Source organism: Peromyscus leucopus, chromosome 4 (assembly GCF_004664715.2).
Source record: "Peromyscus leucopus breed LL Stock chromosome 4, UCI_PerLeu_2.1, whole genome shotgun sequence".
NCBI classification, from domain to species: Eukaryota; Metazoa; Chordata; class Mammalia; order Rodentia; family Cricetidae; genus Peromyscus; species Peromyscus leucopus.
This window is the reverse complement of record NC_051066.1, coordinates 61,404,293-61,431,359: the sequence shown is the minus strand read 5'-3', so window position 1 is coordinate 61,431,359 and position 27,067 is coordinate 61,404,293. Positions and strand designations below refer to the sequence as shown.

The 27,067-nt window shown below is 44.4% G+C and overlaps 1 long non-coding RNA gene across 1 annotated transcript; it reads right to left on the bottom strand.

The window, feature by feature from the left end:
• Positions 1 to 1,948: 1,948 nt before the first annotated feature.
• On the bottom strand, positions 1,949 to 26,493 carry LOC119087861. The gene is made up of 3 exons (XR_005091356.1): positions 26,162 to 26,493; positions 2,593 to 3,626; positions 1,949 to 2,397 (listed from the first exon to the last, which is right to left on the bottom strand). It is a non-coding gene; the product is annotated as an uncharacterized LOC119087861 (long non-coding RNA).
• Positions 26,494 to 27,067: the final 574 nt, after the last annotated feature.

The window sequence follows — 27,067 nt, the reverse complement described above, 5'->3', positions numbered from 1 at the left end:
CTCCCTCTCTTCGACTGGACTCCAGGAGCTCGGCCCAGTGTTTGGCTGTGGATCTCTGCATCTGCTTCCATCAGTTACTGGATGAAGGCTCTATGATGACCGAGTATTCACTAATCTGATTACAGGAAAAGGCCAGTTCAGACACTCTCTCCACTACTGTTAGGAGTCTTAGCTGGGGCCATCCTTGTGGATTCCTGGGAATTTCCCTAGCACCAGGTTTCTTCCTAACCCCATGATGTCTCCCCCTATCAAGATATCTCTTTCATTGCTCTCCCTCTCTGTCCTTCCCCCAACTTGACCATCCCTTTCCCTCATGTTTCCATCCCCATCCCGTTCCCTCTACCTCCCCCCACCCCAGCACCCAGTTTACTCAGGAGATCTAATCAATTTCCCCTTCTAGGGCAATCAATGCATGTCCCTCTTAGGGTCCTCCTTGTTACTTAGCTTCTCTGGGGCTGTGGATTGTAACCTGGTTATCCTTTGCTTTACATCTAATATCCACATATGAGTGAGTACATACCGTGTTTGTCTTTCTAGGTCTGGGGTATCTCACTTGGGATGGTTTTTTTTTTTCTAGTTCCACCTATTTGCCTGCAAATTTCATGATGGCATTGACTTTTTACCACTGAGTAACACCCCATTGTGTAAATGTAGCATATTTTATTTATCCATTCTTCAGTTGAGGGGCATTTAGGTTGTTTCCAGGTTCTAGCTGCCATGAACATAGTTGAGCATGTGTCCTTATGGTATGATTGAGCATCCTTCGGGTGTATGCCCAAGCGTGGTATCACTGGGTCTTGAGGTAGATTGATTCCCAATTTTCTGAGAAACCGCCATAATGAGTCACTTTTTTTTTTCAGTCTAACTTGGTTTTGTGTTATGTGTGAGTGTGTGGGTGTGTATATGTGTGCGTATGTGTGTATGCATGTAGCTGCATATGTGGGTTCAAGTTCATGTATGTGCATGTACGTGAGTACACGGAGGCCAGAGGTCGGCCTTGAGGGTTGTTGCTCAAGATGTCATTCACCTTGTTGTTGCTTTTTTTTTTTCTCTTAACTGTATCTGTCACTGACCTGGACCTCACTTACCCAGCTAAGCTGGCTGACTAAGGAGCCTCAAAGCTCCACCTGTCTCCAGGTCCCCAGTACTAGTACACCACCATGACTGGAACATTCCACATGTACTCTCAGATCAAACGCAGGTCCCCATGCTTACACAGCAAGCACATTACCAACTAAACTAGCTCCCATCCAAATCTGCCTTTTAAATACTGCTAAGTGGAGCTAGAGAGGTGGCTAGGTTGATAAGAGCACCAGCTGATCTTCCAGAGAACTGGGTTCAATTCCCAGAATCCACATGGTAGCTCACAAGTATCTATAACTCCAGTCCCAAGGTACCTGATTCCCTTCTCTGGCTCCATGAGCACTGCATACCCACAGTGCACACATATATATGCAGGCAAAACACATGCATACATAAAATACAATAAAAATAAATAAGTATTAAATACTATAAAGTTACATGTCCTTTACAGGTTGGTAAACTGAGGCACAGAGGGAGGGTTAATTCACTGGTTTAGGATCATGTGGCTTCTGAGTAGTGGAAAGACTTTGACCTCAGGGGATTGGAAAGATGGTTCAGTAGCCAAGAGTACTCACTTCTCTTGCAGAGGAGATCAGTTCAGTTCCCAGCACCCATGTAGGATGGCTCACAACATCCTGTAATTCCAGCTCCATGAGAATTTGAAACCTCCTGCCTCCATGGGCATCTGCTCTCACATGCACATACCCACATGCAGACACATACACATAATTTTTGTTGTTGTTGTTTTTGTTGTTTTGTTTTCAAGACAGGGCTTCTCCATGTTGTTTTGGTTCCTGTCCTGGATCTCGCTCTGTAGACCAAGCTGGCCTCGAACTCACAGAGATCCTCCTGGCTCTGCCTCCTGAGTGCTGGGATTAAAGGCATGCACCATTGCCCGCCTGGCAATATTTTTTTTTAAATAAAGATCTTGGCTTTGGCTTTGGCTGCCTGAGAACCACACTTCCAGCAAGTATTTTTCGCACACAGCACCCTGCTTGTGCACACAGAGGTGAACGGCTAGTGCTTCACTGAAGAAGGAGACAGCAGAAGGGTCTCAGAGACGGAGTCGGCTTCCCTCCACCTGTGGGATAAGGGATGAAAAGACTGGATGAAAACAAACTCACATGAGCTCACAGCAGAATTACAAACGGATAGCTAGCTGGGCTGGAGAGGGCTCAGTGGTCCAAAGCACTTGCCGCTCTTGCATAGGATCCAGTGTTGGTTCCCGGTGCCCACATAGTCATTCAGAAACAACTGTAATTCCAACTCCAGAAGACTCAATGCCTCTTCTGGCCACCATAGACACCTACATCCCTGTAATAATACACATCATATATTAAGGCACACATACATACACATAAAATAAAAATTTAAAACTTTGCAAGGCCAATACAGTTTGTGATTACATAATATAGACATGATGATCAGGCTAGGGATAACCCCATTACAATAATAGATAGTAATGGTTGTAACAATTAATGGTGTGGGGGGGGGTGTTCTATTACACACCTGTGCAGGGGCATGTGGAGGCCAGAAGACGGTATTGTGATGTCTTCCTTGACTGCTTCTCCAACTTACTTCTTGTCATTTTTATTTTTTTAATTAGCACAAGATATATGAGACATCACCATGCATTTTTAAGATAGCCTACAGAATGAGAGAAAATATTTGCCAACTATACTTCAGACAGAGGGCTAATATCTAGAATTTACAAAGAAGTACAAAAGTGAAATACCAAAATAATCAAAACTGCCAATCAACAAATAGGCTGGTGAAATGAACAGGCAGTTCTCCAAAGAAGAAACACAGCCAATAAGTATTTTGAAAAGTGTTCAACAGCCCTAGTCCTCGGGGAAATGCAAATTAAAACTCCTTTAATGTACCACTTCACCGTAGGCATAATAACTATCATCCAGAAATCTAACAGTAAGTGTTGAAGAGGCTGTAGAGAAAGAACACTATTCGCTGGTGGGAATATAAACTAGGGTAGCCATTGTGGGTATTAATGTAGATGTTCCTCAAAACGCCGATATTCCACTCTGGGCACGTACCCTATCCATATCCCACCACAGAGACACTTGTTCATCCACGGTTTTTATTGCCTATTTAATACAGCTGGAAATGGAGTCAGCCTAGATGTCCATCCACAGAAGACTGGATCGGCAAAATGTGGTGCAGACATGCAATGGAATCTTACTCGGCTGTAAAGAAAATGCAATTTGTAGGAAAATGAGTGGATATGAAAAGTGTAATATTAAGTGAGATGATTCAGCTTATTTGTTGAGACAGGGTCTCCTGCTGAACCTGAAGCTTGTTGTTCTGGCTAAACCGTCTGGCTTGCAAGATGGATCTACATACCCCGGCGCCAGCCAGCACGGGAGTTCCAGGCATGCGCCCTCAAGCCTGGCTTCTCCACGGGTGCTGGCGATCGGGACCCAAGTCCTCCTGTTGATGCAGCGAGCACTTCACCTCCTGGGCCACCCCACCAGTCCACTGCTGAGTGTGTGTTCCGTGACAACAGGCTGGGGATGAAAGCAGCAAACCTGGAGACGAAAATATCTGGTTTCACCTTCGGGGTGCGCTGATGTAGCTGAGCCTCCATTTAAATGACTGCAAAATGGAACACACTGGTTGTCAGAATGATGAGATACTAAAAAACGAGAGCGAGCATGAAGTGAGTACGCAGTAAACACGTCCTGTTACGGTGATTTTGCTTAATCCTCTCAGCGACCCTGCGGTTAGGAAGAGTCACGATGGTCACTGAAATGATGATCTTCCCAAGTTATAATTTCAGAGACTGGGAGACTGAGAGTAAGAAACTTGCCTAAGTCCCTCCAAGACTAAGTACTAGAATTGGGATTCAAACTGGGGGGCTGCTGGTCCCAAGGTCTGCAGTCATAACCACCATACTGTACAGTTCATAGTCTTAAGCAACCACCATAATGTTTTTACTTGCTGTTCTCTCCTAGTGATACTTCCATCCTAGTCTCTTGCTGTACAAATTTCACCCTTGGCCAGGCATGGTGACCCATGCCTACAATCCCAGCACTTGGGAGTTGGAGGCAGAAAAATTAAGAGTTCAAACCCAGCCTGGGCTACCTGAGATCCTATCTCAAAAAAAATAAAAAATAAAAATAAAAACAAAAAAGGTTTTATTCTGTTTACCCATGGCTATTCTGTTGTTGTCGCTTTTTTTTTTTTTTGCTTGTTTGTTTGTGTTTGTTTGTTTGTGATAATCTCCTTATATAGCCCAGGCTAGCCTTGACTCTAAAGCAATCCTCTTGTCTCAACCTCCAGAGTGATGGGATTACAAGCATGCACTACCCAGCTCTGCTCTCAGCTTTATTATTAGCAACTATCAGGCTGACCCATCACTTTGTGTAAATGGCCCCTGCATTTCCAAAGGCCCTGCTTGTGAGTTGCTTATCAGTTTCCAGACATGTTGAAGATCACAGGTACCCAATAACAATGTATCTTGCCAAGAAAGACACAAAAATGATGCTACATTGTATCCAGACTAACTGCTCAGGGCTGATGTGGTTGGTCCTATAGAGTAAAGCCCAGGACACAGAGGACTCTGCTAGACCACCTTACAGACCGCCTGGACTCCAAAGGGTTCTTCAGACCTCTGACTGCTTGGTGATGCTGACCTCTGGTGGCCGTGTCCTGATACTCAACCTGTCCTTTCCCCACCTCCATGCTGCTGCACTGGCTACTAAACCTGCCTCAGGGGTTCAGACCTATCAGGATAAGGCCAGAAGCCCCAGCTAAGACTGACTTCTTGAAGGACTGCAGGCCTCTAGAACTGCTAACCCCAGAATCTTGTGGCTTTTGAACCTGGTGAACCCTGAAAGAAGGATATTTGCCCACAAACAAATCCGCTGATGTTTTTGAGGGTGAACAGGTCTCAGAACCCAGCACAGGTCCCCAGTGACCCCCCAAAACCAAGCTCACACCCCTCCACTTTGTTCAGGGTTTTAAGGTACATATTTTTTCTTGAAATGTTGTCACACTGCGCTGGCATGACACAGTATTATGTTATGACTCTGACAGAGAGAAAGGAATGATCTTGTATTACTATTTTCTCCTTGAGTGGTGCAGGCATAAAAACAGGAGGCGTTGAATCATCATCCTCGGCATTATCCGTGACTCTTCCTCAAGCATGTCACTCTGCTAAGGTGACACAAGAAAGGGGAAATAAAACTGTTTGACTAAGGAAAATTATGGGCTAGGACGAGACTGAGACATTGCTTTAATAATGGGGGGCAGTGAAGTCCCTGGCGGGGAGACTGTCATTGCTGAGCACACAGCACCACCTTGTGGTTGCTTCTAGAACTAGCAGTCTGCCTCTGAGCTTAGAAAAAAAATTAAGTAAATTTTAAATGCACTTTTTACAAAACCTCTCCCGTGCACTTTGCCTCGGTTCCTTCCCTAAGTCCTTTACCTGGCCTTGTGTATCTTCATGAACTATGCACTGGAGTCCCTTGTGCTGTGCCTACTAATTTCAGCATTTAAAAAGTGTGTACACGTCAAGTTGGCCCAAGCAATATATGCAGGGTGATCGTGTTTATTCATAATCCTGAGAAGATATTCCAGTCTTTACTTTGGGAAAAATAAACGTTATATAGAAATTTGCAGGGGCGGAAGGATGGGGGGGAGATTGAGAGTGTAGTGTCCTGTGTCTTCGGCTCTGGCCACTCTGAAGACATTGGACTTCAGCACAGAGAGGCAGACAGAGATAATCAGCTATCAAAAAGAGCTAGAGTTCCAGGCCCCTGCCACTCACTTCACACTGTCACCTATTTCTCCTTTCTGAAGGGCTCCAGGTTTAGTCCGGTGTTGTCAAAATGCCACCTCGGCCTCTGCCTTCATGAGACCTCCAGCCTTGTGAGAAAGAGAATGGGTGATATGAGAAAAGCGTGTTTCGAATACTAACACAGTTCTAGCTCCAGTCAGAGTTCTGCAAGTCTGACTTTGAGACTTTTAGTGCTGGAAAGAGTCTCTGCGACCTCTCTAGGATGAAAGAACACAGAAAATGGTAAGTGTGCTGGCCTGTGTAAGACCCTCAGTTCAATCCCCAGTACTTCCAAAAAAGAGTATAAAGAAACCTTTCAAAAGGTCCTATTTCTCCTTTAATGACTTCTTTGAATAAATTTTATAGCTTTAAAAAAAACTCAATGTTGCCAAGGATGGAGAGAACGGGCAACAATTGCATGCTGTTGGCAGGAATATAAATGGTTACAGCCACTATGGAAAACAATATGGAAGGGCTTTGCAAAACAAAGAACAGGACTGTTATCTGACCCGGTGTGTCCATCCTTGGGTGTATCCAAAGGAAAGGAAATCAGTGTTGTGTTGAAGAGGCATCTGTACTCCCATGTTTACTACAGGGCTTTTTGTAATAGTCGAGATCTGGGCACCACCTAAATGTCTGTTGGAAGATGAGGATGCGGCTCAGTGGGGATGCACTTACCACGTAAGCCTGGGGACCTGAGTTTGAAGCCCAGGGGCCTATGTAGAGCCAGACAACTGGAATCTGGTGAGCAAGCAAGCTTGGCTGACACAGCAGCAAGCATGATTTCCAAGTTCAGAGGAAGTGGAGGTCAAGGACTGACAGCCGGGGTTGTCGGACCGCCACAGGCAGTGTGACACACACAATGCATGCATGTGCACGCACACGCACACGCACATGCATACACACATGCATACACACACATGCACACACATACATGCACACACATGCATACACACACACATGCACACACACACACACACACACACACACACACACACACACACACACACATACACACGGGCAAAGGAAAAAGAGTTGATAAAGGAAAAGCGTATGTCATACAAATAGGATATTATGAAACTCTGAGGGCTGGGAATGTAGATCAGATGAGAGAGTGTTTGTCTAGCATTTGCAGAGACATGGGTTCAATCCCCATTACCACTTAAACTGGCCATAGCAGCACATGCTGTAATCTCAGAATGCTGGACTAGAAGATCAGAAACCCAAGGCCACCCTCAGTTACATAGCAAGTCCAAGGCCAGCCCGAGATATAGAAGACCTTGTCTCAAAAAACATTAAAAAATCATAAAATGGAACCCTATCATTTAGGCCATGTGGATGAACCTGGAGGACACTGGCTAAGGAGAAAACATCTGGTAAGAATCACATGTTCTCACCTACATGTGAGAACTAAAAACATGATGCCACAGAAGAAGGGGATGGAGCAGTGGTTACCAGTCTGAAAAAGGAAGAAATGATAACGAAGATGGGAATGCGGGTGCACAGAATGGAGTAACTTCTCCCTCTCAAGTCCCAACCAGGCCCAACTCTGCTTCATTTTTGAGATCAGACAAGATGGAGAGGGATCAGGGTGATATAACACTCACCGTGATGAGCAACAGGCTAACTATAGGGTGTGGTTTGAATAGAAATGGCCCCCATAAACTCCTGTGTTTGAATGCTTGGCCCATAGGGAGTGGCACTATTAGGAGGTGTGGCCTTGCTGGAGTAGGCATGGCTTTGTTGCACAAAGTGTGTCTCTAGGGGGTGGATTTTCAGGTCTCAAAAGCTCAAGTCAGGCCTTGTAGCAATTCACTTCCTGCTGCCTGCTGATCTGGATGTGGAACCCTCAGCTCCTTCTTCAGCACCATGTCTGCCTGCACACTGCCATGCTTCTCACCATGAAGATAATGAACTAAACCTCTGAAACTGTAAGCCACCCAATTAAATGTTTTCTCTTATAAGAGTTGCCATGGTCATGGTGTCTCTTCACAGCAATAGAAGCCCTAACTAAGACATATGGCTAACAATTAATTATATAGTTCAAAACATCTAACAGAAGATTTTGACTATTCCAAATACAAGAGATAATAAATATGTGAGGTGACAGGCAGTCCAGCTATCATGATATGGACATATGTGGTCATTATGCATTCCATTCATGTACTAAAAGATCACACTGTACCCATAAACATGTATAGCCAGCTGTCAACTGAAATACAACAAAATTGTGAGGCCAAGTATGTGGTGTACCCTATTAGTCCCAGCACTGGCACTTAGGAGGCAGAGGCAAGCGGATCTCTGAGTTTGAGGCCAGCTTGGCCTACAGAGCAAATTCCAGGACAGCCAGGAAATCCTGTCTTGCAAAAAATAAAAGAAAGAGAAATGAACTACAATATCATTTTTAATATTAAAATTGTAAAATAAAAGTATACTTAAATAATCAAATAGTTTATTATGGAACATTAGAAGTGACTGTACCCTATCAAAGTGTGAAGCACGTGCTTAGTCTGGGACCCCCAGGGTAGGAGTTTTATGTTGTCGGGAAATTTAGGAAAAGAGTTCTCTTCCCTGGGAAGACGAGGCTGTACCGGTAGTTGGAGGAGACAGGCAAGGAAAAAGGATGATAATTACAGACGCACTGGAAAGTACATACAAAGGTCCTGGGGCAAATTGGAGAAGAGGCTGAAAGAAGCCAAGTAAGGCTACAACAGAGAACGACAGGCGCTGTTTTGAAAGGCAAGGAAGAGCGGGGGTCAGATCAACAGAGCTGCCTTGATAAGTCTGTCTTTTCCCTCCGATGAGTGGTTTGGGTTAGCCCTGTGTGGTGGTGACATGATCCAGATGCTGTGAACAGAGAAGCCACACTAGCTGTGTGTTGGATAAGAGGGGAAACAGGAACTCAATTAGGAGATACCGATCCCACCAGAGATGACAGCAGCCTGGATTAAGAGCACACTGTTCAGAGTGGAGAGACATGAGCAGATTGAGACCTGGAATTAGATGTGGATATACAGAAAAGAGGGATAACAGGATAGCACTAAGATTCCCTGTTCTCTGGGCCCAGATGAAGAGGGTATCACACTTGGAAACAGGGCATGGGACTGGCAAGCAAACACTTGTGCTGTGTCCTCCTCCCTCTGACAACCACACAGACTTCCCACACTTTGCTCCTGTTCTCCGGGACTCTCTTTTCTCCAGTACCAGCTCTGCAAGGGCTCTGATAAGCCTGCAGCAGGCAAGTTTGACAGTCCCTCCTGCCTGGCCCCTGCCATGCATCCTCCTGCTTTCCACCCTATGCTTCTGTAGATACCACCAGACTCAGATTGGTGTCCATCCTTACCTACAAACTGAGAAAAACAGAGTTTGTACTCAAGTCAACAGATGAATTTTCTGTTAGCTCTCCCTCTTTCCTTCATTCTCTTTGATAGCCACTCTTATTAAGAAACCTCAGCTGCTGCCAGGCAGTGGTGGTGCACACGCCTTTAGTCCAAGAACTCAGGAGGCAGAGGCAGGTCGATCTCTGAGTTTGAGGCCAGCCTGGTTTCATCATGCTTCTACCTGATGAAAGGGAAACACCCACGAGTCTACAAGGATGGCCCCAGCTAAGACTCCTAGCAGCAGTGGATGTATAACCTGAACTGGCAGTCATTGGATTAGTGACTATCCCCATTGTCACCAGAGAGTCTTTATCCAGTGACTGATGGAGGCAGGTTCAGAGACCCAGGGCCAAACATTGGGTCAAGCTCAGGGAGTCCTGATGAGGAGAGATTGTAGGAGCCAACGGGGTTAGGAACATGGAGGAAAACCCACAGAAATGGCTAGCCTGGCTCATGGGAACTCACAGAGCCTGAACCAACAGCCAGGGAGCCTGCATGGACCCACCTAAGCCCTCTGCATATATGAGACAGTTGTGTAGCTTGGTCATTTGTGGGACTCCTGGCGATAGGAGCAGGGCTGTCCTGGTGCTGTGCCTGGCTCTTGGGAACCTATCCCTCATGCTGGATTGATTGCCTTGCCCAGCCTGAATACGTGGGGGGGGGGGTGCTTGGTCTTATGGCAGCTTGATATGCCATGCTTTGCTGATGCCCATGGGAGGCCTGCCCTTTCTGAGCAAATACGGAGAAGGGGTAGATTTGAGGGGAGGTAGAATGGGGAAGGGAGTAGGAGGAGAGGAAGGAGGGGTGGCTTAGGTTGGGATGTAAATTAAATTAATAAAAAAGAAAAATAAAAGAAAGACACCCAAGAGAAATGATAGTTGATCAGCTGGATGAGTTTGAAAAGCAAAGAGGGCATCTGAGTGTGTGCGTGTGTGTGTGTGTGTGTGTGTGTGCGCGCGCGCATGCGCGCGCGCGTACGTGTGTGTGAGTGTGTGTGCGCGCGTGTGCATGTGTGCGTGTGTGCGTACGTGTGTGTGCGTGTGCGTGTGTGTGTGCGCATGTGTGTGCGTACGTGTGTGTGTGAGTGTGTGTGCGTGTGTGCATGTGTGCGTGTGTGTGTGCATGTGTGCGTACGTGTGTGTGTGAGTGTGTGTGAGTGTACGTGTGCGTGTGTGAGTGTATGTGTGTGAGTGTACGTGTGCGTGTGTGTGAGTGTATGTGTGTGAGTGTGTGTGAGTGTGCGTGTGCGTGTGCGTGTGCGTGTGCGTGTGTGTGTGTGTGTGTGTCACATGAATCAAGTCCCTCTCACATATGGCTGGTAGTTAAAGCCTGAATGCATATGAGAAAGAGGTCTAGGAAAAGGGAGTCTAGGAAAGGGTAGCATCGAGAGTTGGCACAATGATCCCTGCCTCCTGGTGGGTATGTCTTTGTCCTCTTGAATGTGGCTTGAACCTAATGAGTGGAAAAAATAATGGAAAGTCACTCAGGTGACAAAAAGACTAGCCTACATCTTGGATGTCCATTCTCTCAATCACGTTCTCTGTGGAAAGTCAACCACCACAGTGTGAACTGCCCTGTAGATGAACACATGTGACAAGGATCTGAAGTAAGCCTCCTCCAGCCAACAGCTGGTATGGGACTGAAGACCTTAGTCAAACACCCTGCAAGAAGTAAATCCTGCTGATCAGACTCCACAACCCCAGTGAAGCTTTCAGATGACTGCAGCCCCAGCTAACATGGTTGCAGCTCTAGGCAGTTGTAAGCCAGAAGTACCCAGATGTACCACAGTCAGATTCCTAACCCAGAGGAACCATAAGACCGGTGAACACCTGTTGTTCTCAGTTCATGTCGAGGAGAGATTTGCTTCTCAATAATCAGTAATTAAAACAGAAGCCATGCCAGAACCTTGGGGGCTCCCCTCCTGTAATGACTCGGAGATGAAAATGAGCTTCAGATAATAGCAAACATGAGCCAATCCAGATGGGGAACAAAGAATCCTAAAAAAGATAATGACAGCTAAGAAAGGAATGAAATAGTCAGTTGTTTCCAGATTTCCTGACAGAGCAAATAAATGAGAGAGAAATACCAGCTGGACAGTGAGGCATGGAAGTCCAGAGACTTTGGATATAAAGGGATGTTTCAGGATTGGTGGGCCTAAGAAACCTTTTTGCAATGGTTAGAAGAAAGAAAGGAAGAAACATTGTTTTCATTAGAGCCATGACAGTTAAAACAAGAAGGAAATTAAACACCCCCTACAGCAGTTAGGAAGATGGTTTAAATGGGATTGTTTATAAGGTTGGGGAGGTGTCTTCTGAGATGGCAGCCTGAGGACTTTCCCCAGGAAAAGTCATAACCAATGAAGGTCCTAAACCCAACCAGGTGAGGTTTCTAAAAATTGTCCTGAAGTCATAGAACACCGGCAACATTATTTCAAAGCCCCAAACTGCTGTTCTACCAGCCAAAGGCTGCTGTAGGATGTCATTTTGTATGTTGTGAATATGTGTTGCTCCAATTGGCTAGTAAATAAAGCTGCATTGGCCTATGGCAGGGCAGGGTTGAGCTAGGGTGGAAAATCCAAGAGAGATAATGAGAGAAGAAAGGAGTATAGGAGATGCCAACCAGCCATCCAAGGAGCAACGTGTAGTGGGACACAGGTAAAGCCACAGAATCTATGGCAATACATGGATTAATAGAAATGGGTTGAGTTAAGTTATACGAGCTAGCTAGCAAGAAGCCTGAGCCATAGGCCATACAGTTTGTAATTAATATTAAGCCTCTGTAACAAAGACTATTGGGGTCCAGCCCCTTGATAGCCTTCTCCTAAGGTCCATGGGAGAATCTACAACCAGCTGATAATCTAATCTTAACAACAGCAAATGAATCTACATACACAAAACTCTTTAGTCCATTCACTTTATTCTTTTGAGTCAGTTCTCTCTACACAGCTTCTATTCTGCTCCCTTACTTAGCTCCTTTCTTGCCTGATTTCTCTCTACATTTTTCTGTTGTTCCCTCTAATTGCTATCTTAATTCCTTCATCTAGTTCTGCCCCATCTAGGTTCTCATCCTTCTGTTCTTTCCCATCTTAGCTCCTCTCCCATCTCCTCTCTCATCTTGTTCTCTCTCATCTTGTTCTTCCTCATCTTGTTCTTCCTCATCTTGTTCTTCCTCATCTTGTTCTTCCTCATCTTGATCTTCCCCCACTGGGCTCTTCCTCATCTTCCATCTCATTCTTCTAGTTCTCTCTTCTAGTCCTCCAATCTAGTTCTCCTCAAGTCTCTGAGGTTTACAGTTATATACCCATGCTATAGCAATGCTCTGGCTAAGGCAGGGTCACCGGGCTTGAATTCCCTTAGGGTCAAAAAGAGGGGCAATAAGATCCCCACAAAAGAGCAGTAATTGCCAGCCATCATCTGCAACCCAAAAGCGGGTAACGGGGAATGAATTAACTGAGGGCTAAATTCAGTTAATAGATCTGAGAAAGGGAATTTATGTGCTCAAACTATATTCTTCAAAGTAGTTAGGTCAAGTGTTAGGAGTTTATCAGTGATGAGTGAAAATAAAACTGCCTTATTTTCCTTTGGCTCCTTATGGGTTCAAGCTATCTCAGCTGCCACTGTTTTCTGGCAGGCGGGGAGTGCACTGGGTGGCTGGGCAACCTTCGTCATAGCTAGATAAACCTGGTAATTGTTATAGGAAGATCTGGAACTAGAGATAAGATTTGAAAAAGGAAAAAGTTAAGCTTAATTAGCACATCCGCCTAGCCTGGGCAATTGTCAGTGTAAATCTTTACCTTCTCTGACAGGCAGTCTGTTCTTAAAAAGTCTGGGAAGTTTCTCAGATAAGATACTTGCATCTAGAGATGGTTCTGGCCAGATGTTGCTAATGATGATAATTACAGAGAGGCTTGAAATTGGGGGTCTGGCTATGTTGCTGATTTAGTACAGTTGGGGAAGGTTGTCCAAATATTCTAATAGCATAGAGGAAATTGTGCCCAATGAATGATCAACACATTGTTCTAGAAATGGAGACGCTACAGTAGCACTCAAGAAATTCATTGCAGGAAAACAGCTTAATACTCAAGAGCCAATACCACCAAGACTTCTGGAGCCTTGGCTTTAACTCTGGAAGGCCCTTGGCTTCTTCCAGGTGTTAACTTTTGCCATAGTCAGCTGAATTCCTACTTCATATTTCTACAGTTCCCAGCACCTCTGAGTGAGTATTTTATAAGCAGCTTCAGGACCACGGGTCCGGGTGGGACCAGAGAAACTTCCGCCTGCAAGTGGTGCCCAACCATCAGTCATTGATCTACATGGACCTAAAACGCACAGCAACAGAGCCAAGGGCAGCTTCCCAGTTTGCATCTCTTATGCGGACCATGGGACAGACGCTGCAGCATTTGAGCTTGAGCACAACACGGTGGATTCCCACTGAGGTACACAGAGGCATCTCTGAGCCATGCAGCGCAATGCATGGCAGATTTAGCTTTTGCTAGTACAGACCAAAAAAAAAAAAAAAGTTTCCGGGCTACCCGCTGCTTGCCAGAGGCTTAGACCCACTGCTTCCCAGAGTTGGAGGTAAGCATGGCTCCCAGAGCTGGCAGTAACACACCTCTGCCATGTTAAAAAGCTGAGAGGAGCAGAGCCAGCAGCCAAGGCTGCTGCTGTTGTCCTAGCCACTCAGCTTAGCAGTTTAAAAATCTCTCCTGATCAGAAAATGATTACAGATACACAATAGGACTGATTCAGATATAAAAAGCTCTAAATGATTTACAATATGTGTAAAAATATACATAGGCTTGGGAGAGTGAAGAGAAAGTATCAACAGTCATAAAAAAGAAATATACAGTTTTAAAATAATAAAATAAAGTCCTTAGAAAGGGAGGGAAGTAATATACAAAAAAACGAGCCATGTAATGATGGAAATGTACAAAAAGTCTAGATTATGTATATTATTATGTTGTCTTAATTTTTGACTATTGTGAAACATTTGATTACAAAATCTGCTGGATTAAACCAACCTACATATTTTTAAAATATCTTGACTCCAAAACTTAAGTCAAAAGGTATGCCACTTTGCAGGAGAGGTTATGCTTTTGTTTCCATAGAAAATGAGAGACTATGGATTTATTAAAAATTAAAGATGACCAGATTGGATCAAGAAAGACCCCCTAAAATCCTGACTACAGACATAAAAACATAAACCTGGAAGAACTGCAAGACACCTGATGTATATTTTGCTTGCTCAAATACATAACAAGAAATTATCTTTCACTGATTTGTGTACAATGCACAGTCTGTACTTGTATTAATGCAGATATATGTTCTACCTTTAAAAGTTTATGTATTTTCAGGATGAGAGGACCAGACACCAAAGAAAACAGATGACTCCGATGATCCAATGTTTCAGAGTGCTATGTTGCAGTTTCCTTTGAGTTCTGCATCCAGAACAGCTTCAAGGATGCTGGCTGAGATGAACCAGCCTCACAGAATACTCCAGTCAGGACTTGGCCATAATCCTAAATTTTCTCAGGGTCCCCATAAGACTACCAGTGCCCCCAATCAACAGGAAGTGGCCTAGAACACTACACCCACATTCCCCAAAAATGGATTATGGATGTTTGTCTTTGTTTAGGAGGTTGGTTACAAATTGCTATTGGTCATAGTCAATTTCTTTCTAAAATAAGAAAGGGGGATATGATATAGAAATGTATACTATAGAAATGATAGTACAAAAGGGTAGATTATTGAATCTACTTTAATCCAAAAAACAACTATTAATCTTACATATTTTACATTTCTACGGATTTTGGTTTATTGATACAAATTTAAAGTTAATTTTGTTATACTGTATATATATATATGTATATTTTTTACTCTTATTTAAGGTATTATGTTTATGCAACTCATTTAAAATTGTAATGTATAATTTAAAAAAACCATATTGTTTAGTCATTTATAATAATCAAACTTATAGTCAAGTTAGTTAAGTTTTCTAGATATACATAGATATATTTCAATTAGGTAGGTAATCTTCAAAAACTTCAAAGACTTACAGAATAAGGCATTTAAAATGTTTTAAGAACTTAAACTTTTCTGGACAATGAGACATGTCTGCTCTTGACAGAACCAATTACTTCAAAGAAGATGATGGGCATCGAAGAAATTCATTATGGAGTTTGTTTCCTTTATGGCAAAAGTTAGCTGTTGGGTAAAAAAGTTCTCTTGCCTTGACTGCTTAACAGGATGCTATATAAACTGGACATGCAGGACCCATGGGACGGTGACCACTGAACTTTATAAGGCAAGAGGAGAGGGTCCTTCAGTTTCCTGCTTCACAAAGGAGACTGCCAGACATTCTACAGGACGCAGGGAGAAGCGACTGATGAATTTTGCCAATAGTTGAGACAATCCTTCAAATTTCCTGCTTCACTAAAATGTCTGCCCAAGACTCTAGGCCTGTAGGCTGAAGATGGATGCCCCAATATTACAGGGGAACTTTGGATGACTATCCAGGTAGCCAAAGTCTCTTTCATTTCTAGAATTATGGAAGTTGCTTGCCATGCACTTCTTATTTACTCAGATAATATTATATCCTTCTGGGGTCTTCGATGTAATTAAAGACGAGAAAGTTATAAATTTTCTTGGTTATGATAAAAATTAAGTTAGATATAAAACTTTAGATTCACAAAAATAGAATAGATAGGATATCTTCTTTAATTTTGCCAAATACAAATAGACTAGATATTGTAACTGTAATTCTTGCTTGATAACTGTTTTGTTATATATAATTTTACTATGTTAAAGTTAAAACCTTCCTTTTTGATTAGACAGAAAAGGGGAAATGCTGTGGGATGTCTTTCTGTTTGCTGTGCATGTGTTGCTCCCATTGGCTAATAAATAAAGCTGCATTGACCCATGGCAGGGCAGGATCGAGCCAGGTGAGAAAATCCAAGAGAAACAGTGAGAGAAGAAAGGAGAGTGGGGGGAGATGCCAACCTGCCATCCAAGGAGCAGTATGTAATGGGACACAGGCAAAGCCACGGAACACACAGTGATACATAGATTAATAGTGATGAGTTGAGTTGAGTTATACGCGCTACCTAGCAAGAAGTCTGAGCCACAGGCCATACAGTTTGTGATTAATATTAAGCCTCTGAGTGATTATTTTATAAGTGGCTGTGGGACCACGGGTCCAGGTGGGACCAGAGAAACTTCTGCTACAAAAGTCTGCGGAGCTTAGATCAGGACATGATCACTCTTTCCTCCTTCCTCACCTCCGATCTGGGCAGATGTGGCCAAGAAAATGGGGATCCCCATTCCCAGACAAAAGATATAGTAATTCATTATGAAGGACACGCCTTCCTCATTTATTTCCCCAAACTCTCAACTTGCAAACATCAAACTCCTAGAATGTGTCAAAACAGGAGGAAGGGCTCACTTCCTCCACCTGGTCCCTTACGGATCAGAGTGTGCCAAGCACAGCAGACGGCATGTGTGGGATCTTAGACTGTCCTCACCTGGATCATTTCTAAGACGTAGACTCATGCTGGGACAGGCAAATCAGGATGAGTGGAGGCAACCACTCCTGCCAGATGAATCAGGAGTGTCACTTCAAGAAAACTGGGCCACTGCCTCTGCCCAGCTCTGAGGGACAATTTGAGATGTTGGTGAGAGGGTTCCAGAGCTCACAGCAAAGAAACTGGTTTTATTTGAAACAGAGAGCAGGCAAAATCAAGATCAAGGTCACTCTCAATAGCAGCAGAGATTTTGGAGCCCATCAGGAAGAAAAAAATCAGAAGGTCCATCAGAGCCAAGGAAATGAGCCTTCTAGAATACCAGTCAGAACCAAGGTGAGAGACAGCTAAGAACACTGCCAGGTTAGAACAAACCAGCCTTGCCCTTACCATATACCTTAATTAGACTGCAGAGCAATGCTGTGGGATGGTCTGTATGTCAAATTGCTCTGATTGGTCAATAAATAAAACACTGATTGGCCAGTGGCCAGGCAGGAAGTATAGGCGGGACTAACAGAGAGGAGAACAGAGAAAACAGGAAAGCAGAGGGAGTCACTGCCAGCCGCCGCCATGATAAGCAGCATGTGAAGACGCTGGTAAGCCATGAGCCACGTGGCAAGGTATAGATTTATGGAAATGGATAAATTTAAGCTATAAGAGCAGTTATCAAGAAGCCTGCCATGGCCATACAGTTTGTAAATAATATAAGCATCTCTGTGTTTATATTATCAGTGGGCTATCGGACTGCCGGGGCTTGGTGGGAGCTGGAGAGAAATTCTCCAGCCACAGAGCAACTGCTCTCCCAGGATATCCACAGCAACAATGTGGAACTCAGGTGAGTTAGCAGAACTAAAATCTAAAGTGATACTAGCAGGGGTAGACTCTTTAACAAACAGAACGCCACTGAAGTTGGTGCCCAAGGCTTGAAAGACATCACAAAATGCTTCAAGTCACTAAGAAAATAAAAACACAACAAAAACAAATCACAAAGAGAAACTGTTGCAGAACTCCTGTGATATATTACCTAGAATGTCTAAATCTTAACAAATTAGTCAGAAGACTATGGAGGGGATAAAGAATCCAGAGGGGAAAAACAGACAAGGGAAATTTTGTGTGAGATGGCCTAGGTGTCAGACTTGACAAAGATGTCAAAGCAGCCGATATCAAAGCTGGAGAGATTGCTCAGTGGTTAAAAATGTTCACTGCTCTTCTGGAAGACCCAGGTTCAGTTCCCAGCACCCACAGCAGGTGGCTTACAACTGCCAGTGTAACTCCAAGTCCAGGTCATCCGATGCCTTCTGGCCTCTGGAGTACCTGCATGCATGTGGTACATATAAAACCTCATGCAGGCACAAATGCACACATATAAATAAAATAAATAGCTCTTTAGAAAAATAACCAATACCACCATTCACAGGATACTAGGAATCATTCTTTCTAAAATAAGATGAAAACATCTCATCAAAATAAGAGTACCGAGGGACAGAGAAATCGATTAGTTAATAAAATGCTGACTACACTACCTGGGGTCTTTATCCCTACTGACTAGCGTTCATGGTACTGGAAGGTACTCAGCACACCATCAGAGAAGAAAGGTAAACACCAACCCACTTGCAAACCTTTCAATCTACAGTAGTGACCTGCCTGCATAACACGATAGTGCTCTAGTGGCACAAACATTGTGGGAGGAACCAAGCATCCTCTGATTGGATTTAAGCCCCACTCCATCAGCTGGAGCCCATGCCTGACACTGCTTGGGTGGCCAGGAACCTGAGAATAGATAGGACAGGGACCTAGGGTAAAACCAAATACTATGTTCTGCTAAAAGAACATAGCAATAAAATTATTCCTAATGCAATACCCATAGATCAGTGTCTTGCTCATCCATCATCAGAGAAGCTTTCTCCTGTGGTAGATAGGAACTAACTCAGAGACCCGTAACTGGACAATATGCAGAGAATGACAAACCTTGGACCATTCGGTCCTGAATAGAACATCTTCATCAAACCCCTGAAAGGCTCAGGGAACTCTGTGAAAGAGGAGGTGGGGAAATTGTCAGAGCCAATGGGGATGGATGATACCAAGGAAATAGTGTCTTCACGACACTGCACATGGATTCACAGAGACTGTGACAGCATGCATAGAGCCTGCAGAGATCCAAACCAGATGAGGTGTCCACATTGAGAGGGGAAGTGGACACAAGGTTACCTCCCCAACCACTCACGAAGGAAAAATTAGTTTTCCCCAGTGGAATCTCACTGGCTAAATATACCACATTTAAGGGCAGGCCCTATGCCCAGTCATAGACAACCAACACAAAATAAACTCAGTGGTATTTTTGGAGATGTTTTGTCTTTTTGTCTCTTATTATCATATTGCTTTGTTTGGGCTTTTTTTTTTTATATACCTTATTGGTCTTTTGCTTGTACATTATGGCTTCCTATTTTGTTTTGTTATTATTATTTTGTTTTGTTCTGTTTTTCAAAAAAGGATTTCTCTGTGTAACCCTGGCTGTCCTGAAACTCGCTCTGTAAACCAGGCTGGCCTCGAACTCAGAGATCTGCCAGCCTCTGCATCTAAAGTACTGGAATTAAAGGAGTGAACCACCACCACCTGGCTTGGCGTTTTTTTTTTTTTTTTTTTTTTTTTTTTGGCCCACTTTATTTTTAGTGTGTGTGTGTGTGTGTGTGTGTGTGTGTGTGTGTGTGTACACGCCTTTCTGTCTAAGTGTGTATGTTTCTCATGCTCTTTCTTTGTTTCATCTTTCCCCTTTTTTCTTTCTTTTCTTTTCATTTGTTAGTTCGCTCATTTTGTTTTATCCATGTTTGTCTTCTCTAGTTGACTTTGTTTTCTTAAGAGAAAGAGAAAGAAGTTTGAAATTGGAAGGGTGGGGAGGTGGCAGGTATCTAGGAGGAGATGAGAGAGAGGAAACTGATCAGAACACATTGTATGAAAATAACTTTATTTTCAATTTTTTAAAAAAGGAAGAGTTGGTGGCTTGCTGGGCATAGTAACATGTGTCATTAATCCCAGCACTCGGGAGGCAGAGGCAAGCAGATCTCTGTGAGTTCGAGGCCAGTCTTAGTAAATTCCAATCCAAGCCAGCCAAGGCTACATAGTGAAACCCTGTCTTTAAAAAAGAAAGAGAGAAAGAAAGAAAGAAAGAAAGAAAGAAAGAAAGAAAGAAAGAAAGGAAGGAAGGAAGGAAGGAAGGAAGGAAGGAAGGAAGGAAGGAAGGAAGGAAGGAAGGAAGAAATGAAGGAAGGAAGGAAGGAAGGAAGGAAGGAAGGAAGGAAGGAAGGAAGGAAGGAAGGAGAAAAGTTTAGAGACTTTGGGAGGTAACTTAGTCCTGAAGCCCCTTCTAGCCCGGCATGGCAGCACACGTCTTTAATCCAGAACTCAGGAGGCTGAGGCAGCAGATCTCAGGTCCTCTGCTTCCACAGCAAGAGCTCTTACCCATTGAGGCATGGCTCCCGTCCCCATTCATTCGGTTTTTTTTGTTTGTTTGTTTGTTTGTTTGTTTGTTTTTTCATCCAGTAGCTGCTAATTCCTGCTGTCACAGAAATTGTGTTGTGTAGATGGAGACCCGGTCTTCCGGCCCTGTTCATTTTCAGAGTCCCTGTACCTAGGTGGTGCTGTTTCTCTCTGCCAAGAGCCCTGTTCTGCCTATTCCAGCTGCTAAATTTCCTCCAGACAGCAGTCAAAACCGCCCACCTCCCATAGCTCACCCATCACTTGCCGTCAGTAGAGCATCCTCTCTTTCCCTCATTCCACTCCTACAATCATTTCTCTATAAAGCACTTGTCAGTGAGTGACAGCCTGCTTGGTAGCCTCTCTGCTTGTATTAAAATATTTTTTCTTTTGTTATTCAATGAGCCCATAAGAGCAGCATATCACTGAATGGAGATTAAATTAGTGAATAAAGTGAAACTCAATGACTGTACTTATAATTATGTCTTGCTTATATTTCGCCAATTTTGATGGGAGAAAATAGAAGTTTCTTGTCATTCTGTCTCACAGGTACACTGTCCTGTGCAAATTAGTCAGTAGCTTTGGAGGGCTCTTCCTTGTGCTGTGGGATGTTCTGTATGTCCTGTGGGAGCCCGTTCTCAGGTTCCTCGTGGCTTTACCCAGCATAGGTCCACATAGAGGATGATTAGGACCACGGGCCTGAGTGCAGGTGTCTGAGATGGTCTGCACTTGGCTGTGCTGAGGGATGATCTGTATGTCAAGTTGCTCTGACTGGTCAATAAATAAAACACTGATTGGCCCATGGCTAGGCAGGAAGTATAGGCAGGACTAACAGAGAGGAGAAATAAAAGAACAGGAAGGCAGAAGGAGTCACTGCCAGCTGCCATCATGACAAGCAGCATGTGAAGATGCCGGTAAGCCACGAGCTACGAGGCAAGGTATAGATTTATGGAAATGGATTAATTTAAGCTATAAGAACAGTTAGCAAGAAGCCTGCCACGGCCATACAGTTTGTAAGCAATATAAGTCTCTGTGTTTACTTGGTTGGGTCTGAGCAGCTGTGGGACTGGCGGGTGACAAAGATTTGTCCTGACTGTGGGCCAGGCAGGAAAACTCTAGCTACATCCTTGCTTGGATTTCTCGAGGAGAATATGCATGGTCTGCCCTTGAGAGGCCCTGATCTCTGCCTTTCCCTTCATTCTCCAGGAATCTTCTAAATTCTGCATCTCTCAGAGGAAGTCTTGGTGACTCTGGGGAACACAGCGATTTTTGGGGTATCAGCTCCTTCAAAGGAGCACTGGCAAGGTTTCCAAAAACCTGGGGGGGGGAGTAAAATGAAAACAAAAAAAAAGGAGGAAGAGATATTTGAGCACTGGCTATGCCCGAGGCCCATGGTCCAAGTGTCGCTTGTACAAATAAATATTCTTTAAATTCTCTAGGACAGGGACAGAGGGTGGGAGTCAGTGGTGGCATGACCAAGCGCTGGACTCAGTCCCCAGCACCAATTAATAATTAAATACCACATCAACTGCAGTTACCTGCTCTGGGCCTACTCAAGACCATCACTATCAACAATCAGTCAAGGAAAGGAGAGGAGCTGATGGGGCACTACCCTTCAATTCTAACTATTGGGTATCAATAGATTCTGGGAGGGAGGGAGTCACTTTCTTTAGTTGAGTACCCTCCGCTGAAATCAACAAGCTTAAGTGGATAGCTCCAAACCTATGGTCATGCAGATGACCCTAATTAATCTTGGTGAGTCACAAAACAAAATGAATAGATATGAATGTGAGAGAGATTTGTGGAGAGTGTGGACTGGGGTGGCAGGGAGGTGAGGGTGAGCATGGTCAGTAATTTGTGACTTTGTGAAATTGCAAATGGCAATAATAATAATTTAAATTATATTAATAAAGTACACTCCAAGACACCTTAAAAAATGAGTCGTCTCCATTTTTCATGGAGGCTAGAGAGATGGCTCAGCAGTTAAGAACACTGGCAGTCCTTGCAGAGAACTGAATTGAATTCCCCGGGCCTACATGACAGCTAGCAACTTTCTCCAGTTTAGGGTCTTCAATGCCCTCCCTGGGCTCCTCAAGCACCAGGCATTACAACAAAACACCCATAAACAGAAAAATAGAGGTGTTTTTTTTTTTTTTAATTAAAGTGAGTGTCCTCCATTTTCCATACAAAGAAACAGGCTTCCACATTTTAAAAAAAATGCTGTACTATGGTCATTCATCAGCTAGGGCCAGTGTCTCCTTGTCTGTGATCTCCATGGAGATCCTCTGATCACCACTCTCTAGTAGTATTTGATAGTGTTACAAAACCTCTGGCAGACACCCCCACCCCCACCCCCAAGCACTTTGCTTTTGAGGGGTGTGATCTGTGTCCTTGAAGAAGTGCAGAAGCCGGGCGGTGGTGGCGCACGCCTTTAATCCCAGCACTCGGGAGGCAGAGCCAGGCGGATCTCTGTGAGTTCGAGGCCAGCCTGGGCTACCAAGTGAGTCCCAAGAAAGACACAAAGCTACACAGAGAAACCCTGTCTCGAAAAAAAAAAAAAAAAAAAAAAAAAGGAAAAGAAGAAGTGCAGAGCTGAGCCCCGAACACTGCCTTGCCTCTTCCATCACATGGAGAGAGAACGGCAGCAGAGGAGCTTCCGTAAGGCACACGGGAGCCATGCACACAGGCTGGCAGCCTCGTTGGCACGGCTGAGCTGGCATTGGGATGCTCATGCAGGGCAGCTGAATAATAAGCGCTGAGGTCTGGGCTTTAACCACTATCATTTTAAAGATGATTATGTGCAGTTATTTCAGCTAATTAAACCTTGAGCATCAGCCAGCCTGGCTTCCAGCTCAGAGACGATGCAAGCAGGTGGTACAGCTTCTGCCTCAGCCTCTCTCTGCCTATCTGGGGACGCAGAACTGGGGGCTAATTGGGGTGCTCTTCATGCTAAGAAGGTGGGGAGCAGAGAGTACAGCAGGGATGCTCAACCTCTCGTCAGGAAAGTAAGAGGTCCACCTCCTACCACAGGAAAACCCTGCTCTTCGTCACCTCTCAGGAAAGGGCAGCTATGGCCTATTCAGTTTATCAGGGAAGAGCCAGGACGGGGGCAAAACCTGGGACTGTCACCCAAGCATTGAGTTGTGGGTACCAGCTTTGTAAAGGCTGGAAACTGTGATGAAGATTGCCTTGTCTCCTCATCTTTGATGCTGTCTAAAACTCAACTTCAGTTGAGGCAGCAATACAACTCAGTCCTATTTCTATCCAACATGGTCGACACAAACACATAGAGACATTTTGATTTTAATTAATTCAAGGTTGAGAATGTCGCACAGTGGTACATCACATGCTTTCGTATGCTCCAGGTCTTGAGATTAAACTCCCAACTCCAAAAACAAAGTTAAATTTTAATCAATTCAAGTTAAATCAGGGTTGCTGGGAAGAAGTCTCTGTAAATTCCTTGCCACATAAGCATGAAGCTCTGGATCACCAACACTCCCATGAAAAGCCAAGTGTGGTGGTGTACACTTGTAACCTCAGGGCTGGGGAGGCAGAGAGCAATGTCTCTAGCCAGCTGGTGAGCTCCAGTTTCAATGCGTGACCTTGACTCAAAAAATAAGGTGGAGGTATGAAGAGAGATGCCTCATAACATTAACCTCTGACCTCTGCTTGCATGTGCACACACATAGAAACCTTTATAGACTCATATACCACACACACACACACACACACACACACACACACACACACACACACTACAAATAATACTGGGTTCAATATCCATCACCCACATGGCAGCTAACGACTATTTTTAACTTCAGTTCCAAGAGATCTAGTGCCCTCTTCTGGCCTTCGTGGACACCAAGCATACATGTGATACATAGATATGCATGCATGCAAAACACCTATACATAAAAAATAAAAATAGATAAATCTCCAAAAATAATTTAAAAATAAAACTGGGTGTTTCAGGCATACTAGTGACATTTCAAGCACAGTGGGGCTGTGCTATGGTTTGTATGTGAATGTTCTCCCAAAGGCTCCCATGTTTGAACACTTGGTACTGGTACCTCACTGGCTGCCCTGTTTAGGAAAGTTATGGAACCTCTGGGTCATGGAGCCTATCTGGCAGACATAGACCACTGGGGGCCGACTGTAAGTGATGTGATCACAACCTTTTTCTCATGCTAGTCTTGCCTCCTGATTAAAGATGTGAAAGTAACAACCACACATTCCTACCGCCATGAACAGCATCATGTCTTCCCTATTATGACACAAACAGTGATCAAAATAGACATTCCCCTCCCTTAAGTAGTTTTTGTCAGGTATTTTGTTGTACAAAGATTTACGGATAAAGTTCTGGGGCAGGAAGGTAGATCAGTGTGTAAAGCGCTTGCTGTGCAAGCGTGGAGATCTGAGTCTGGAGCCCAGGACGCACATAAAATCTGCCCAGTTTGTGCACATCTGTAATCCCAGAGCTCCTTCAGCAAGATAAGTGGCAGAGACAGGAGACTCTCTGGAGGCTCCTGGGCCAGTTAGTGTGCCATATGCAGCAGCAAATAGCAAAGAGACCCTGCTTCAAAGAAGGTAGAAGGTGTAGACTGATACCCAAGGTTGTTCTCTGATCTCGACACCTTGTGGCAGGTATGAACACACAGACACAGAGAGAGAGAGAGAGAGAGAGAGAGAGAGAGAGAGAGAGAGAGAGAGAGAGAGAGAGAGAGATGCTCTAAAAGGGAAACAATCCCAGTACTACAGAAATTGCTCCACGATAAGCATTTGTCATCTCATGACACCCAATGAAACAGGTGCACTTACTAGTTCACTTGGGCTTCTTTGTTTGTTTTGATGTAATGAGTGTCTTTTCATACATATATGTATAAATGCATACATATATATGCATGGCACACATGTGGTATGTGTGCCTTGGAGGTCAGAAGGGGGCATCAGACCCCTTGGAACTGGAGCTGCAGATGGCTGTGAGCCTCCACATAGGTGCTGGGAACCAAGCTCAGGTCCTTTGCTACAGCAGCCCTTAACACGAAGCCCTCTCTCCAGCTCCACTATTCCCGTTTTTGTGATGACAAAGGTGAAGCACCCTCTTCACTCACCTGAATATCAGTACATGTGATGAAATCAGAGGACCAAAGTCCCTCTGTCCCTAGGCTCCCTCCCTCCCTCCATCACCTGTGCTCCCAGGCCCTTCTCCTTCCCTCCCTCCATCACCTGTTCCATCACTCATGTTCCCAGCCCCCACCTCTCTCTGTCTCTCTCTGTGTCTCTCTCTGTCTCTGTCTCTGTCTCTCTCTGTGTGTCTCTCTGTCTCTGTGTGTCTATCTGATCTGTCTCTCTCTGTGTGTCTCTCTGTCTCTCTCTGTGTGTCTCTCTGTCTCTCTCTGTGTGTCTCTCTGTCTCTCTGTGTGTGTCTCTCTCTCATTCACCTGTGTTCCCAGGACCTTTTTCTCCCTCTATTATCTGTGTCCAAGGAGAGATAAAAGTTATTAATCATTATGGTTTATAGTTTACTGACTGTCCTGTCTCCATAAGCCTGCCAGGAGACTGTCATAATCCTGTTTTATGGATGAGGAAAATGACACTCAGAGCGATTTTAAAAGCATCTGAAGTGAGTAAGCCATGACATTAAGGACAGTGAGCACTGCTCAGTTAAACAACAGGATGATGCAGTCTATGTGTTTGATAGTGATATAAAATTAATAACAAATCTTTTTCCCACACAGAAAAACCTCTCTCTCTCTCTCTCTCTCTCTCTCTCTCTCTCTCTCTCTCTCTCTCTCTCTCTCTCTCTCTCACACACACACACACACACACACACACACACACACACACACACACACAATTTCATTCACTCTGAGCCTATGAAAAGTAAAGTGAAACCATTCATCAGATGTCACGTACCTACCAGTGTGGTGTAAATCTTGGTCTTGGATCCACCCTCTTTGAGGAAGCCTAAGGCAGTTAGAGAATCAAGGTGCCAAAGGCATCACTCAGTCTTCTTGGACCTTCCACAGAATTCCCACAGAATTTTGAGGGAGGACAAACCGTCGTGCCTTTAAACCATTCTGTTGGAAACCAGCTAGTTTTTCATCAACAGTTAAGCAGAAACGCTGCTTTGAGGAAGAGGAGCTATGAGGGGGATGATGGTTTAAGATAGACTGCGTATGTGCCTGTGTGCATGTGTGCACGTGTGTGCATCTGTGTGTGTGTCTGCCGGTATGTGTCTCTGTGTGTTTACGTGTGTGGGTGGCACCCACTGAGGCCAGAAGGGAGTGTTGGCCCTCTTGGAGCTGGAGTTACAGACATCTGTGAGCTAGCTTCCCAAAGTGGGTACTTGCATCTGAATTCTGTTCCTAGGATGGAACAGAAAGCATTCTTGACTACTGAGCCATCGGTCTCTCTCTAGCCACAGGTTTTAAGAACACAGGCTATGTTTTCACTGGGCTAGGGGTGCGACAGGAACCAGCAAGAGAATGTCTCAACTCTTGGCTAGAACAACCAGAACTATGCGCGGGCTGTGGCTAGCCTCTCCAGTCAAACTCCAGCCCATCACATGCTCCTTCTCACTCCTCCCTCCACAGTGCTGATTCCTCTTCCTGTCCCATTGTCCATTCACATATCCTCCCAGGTCACAGTTCAGAGACACTCTATGACGGTTTGAATATGCAGTGTGGCCCACGGGCTCATGTGTTATATTTTTGGTCTTCAGCTGGTGACACTATTTTTGAGTGGTTGTGGACCCTTTAGGAAGCAGAGTCAACTACAGGAAGAAAGTTACTGTGAGTTAGTCCCAAAGAGTTCATCCCA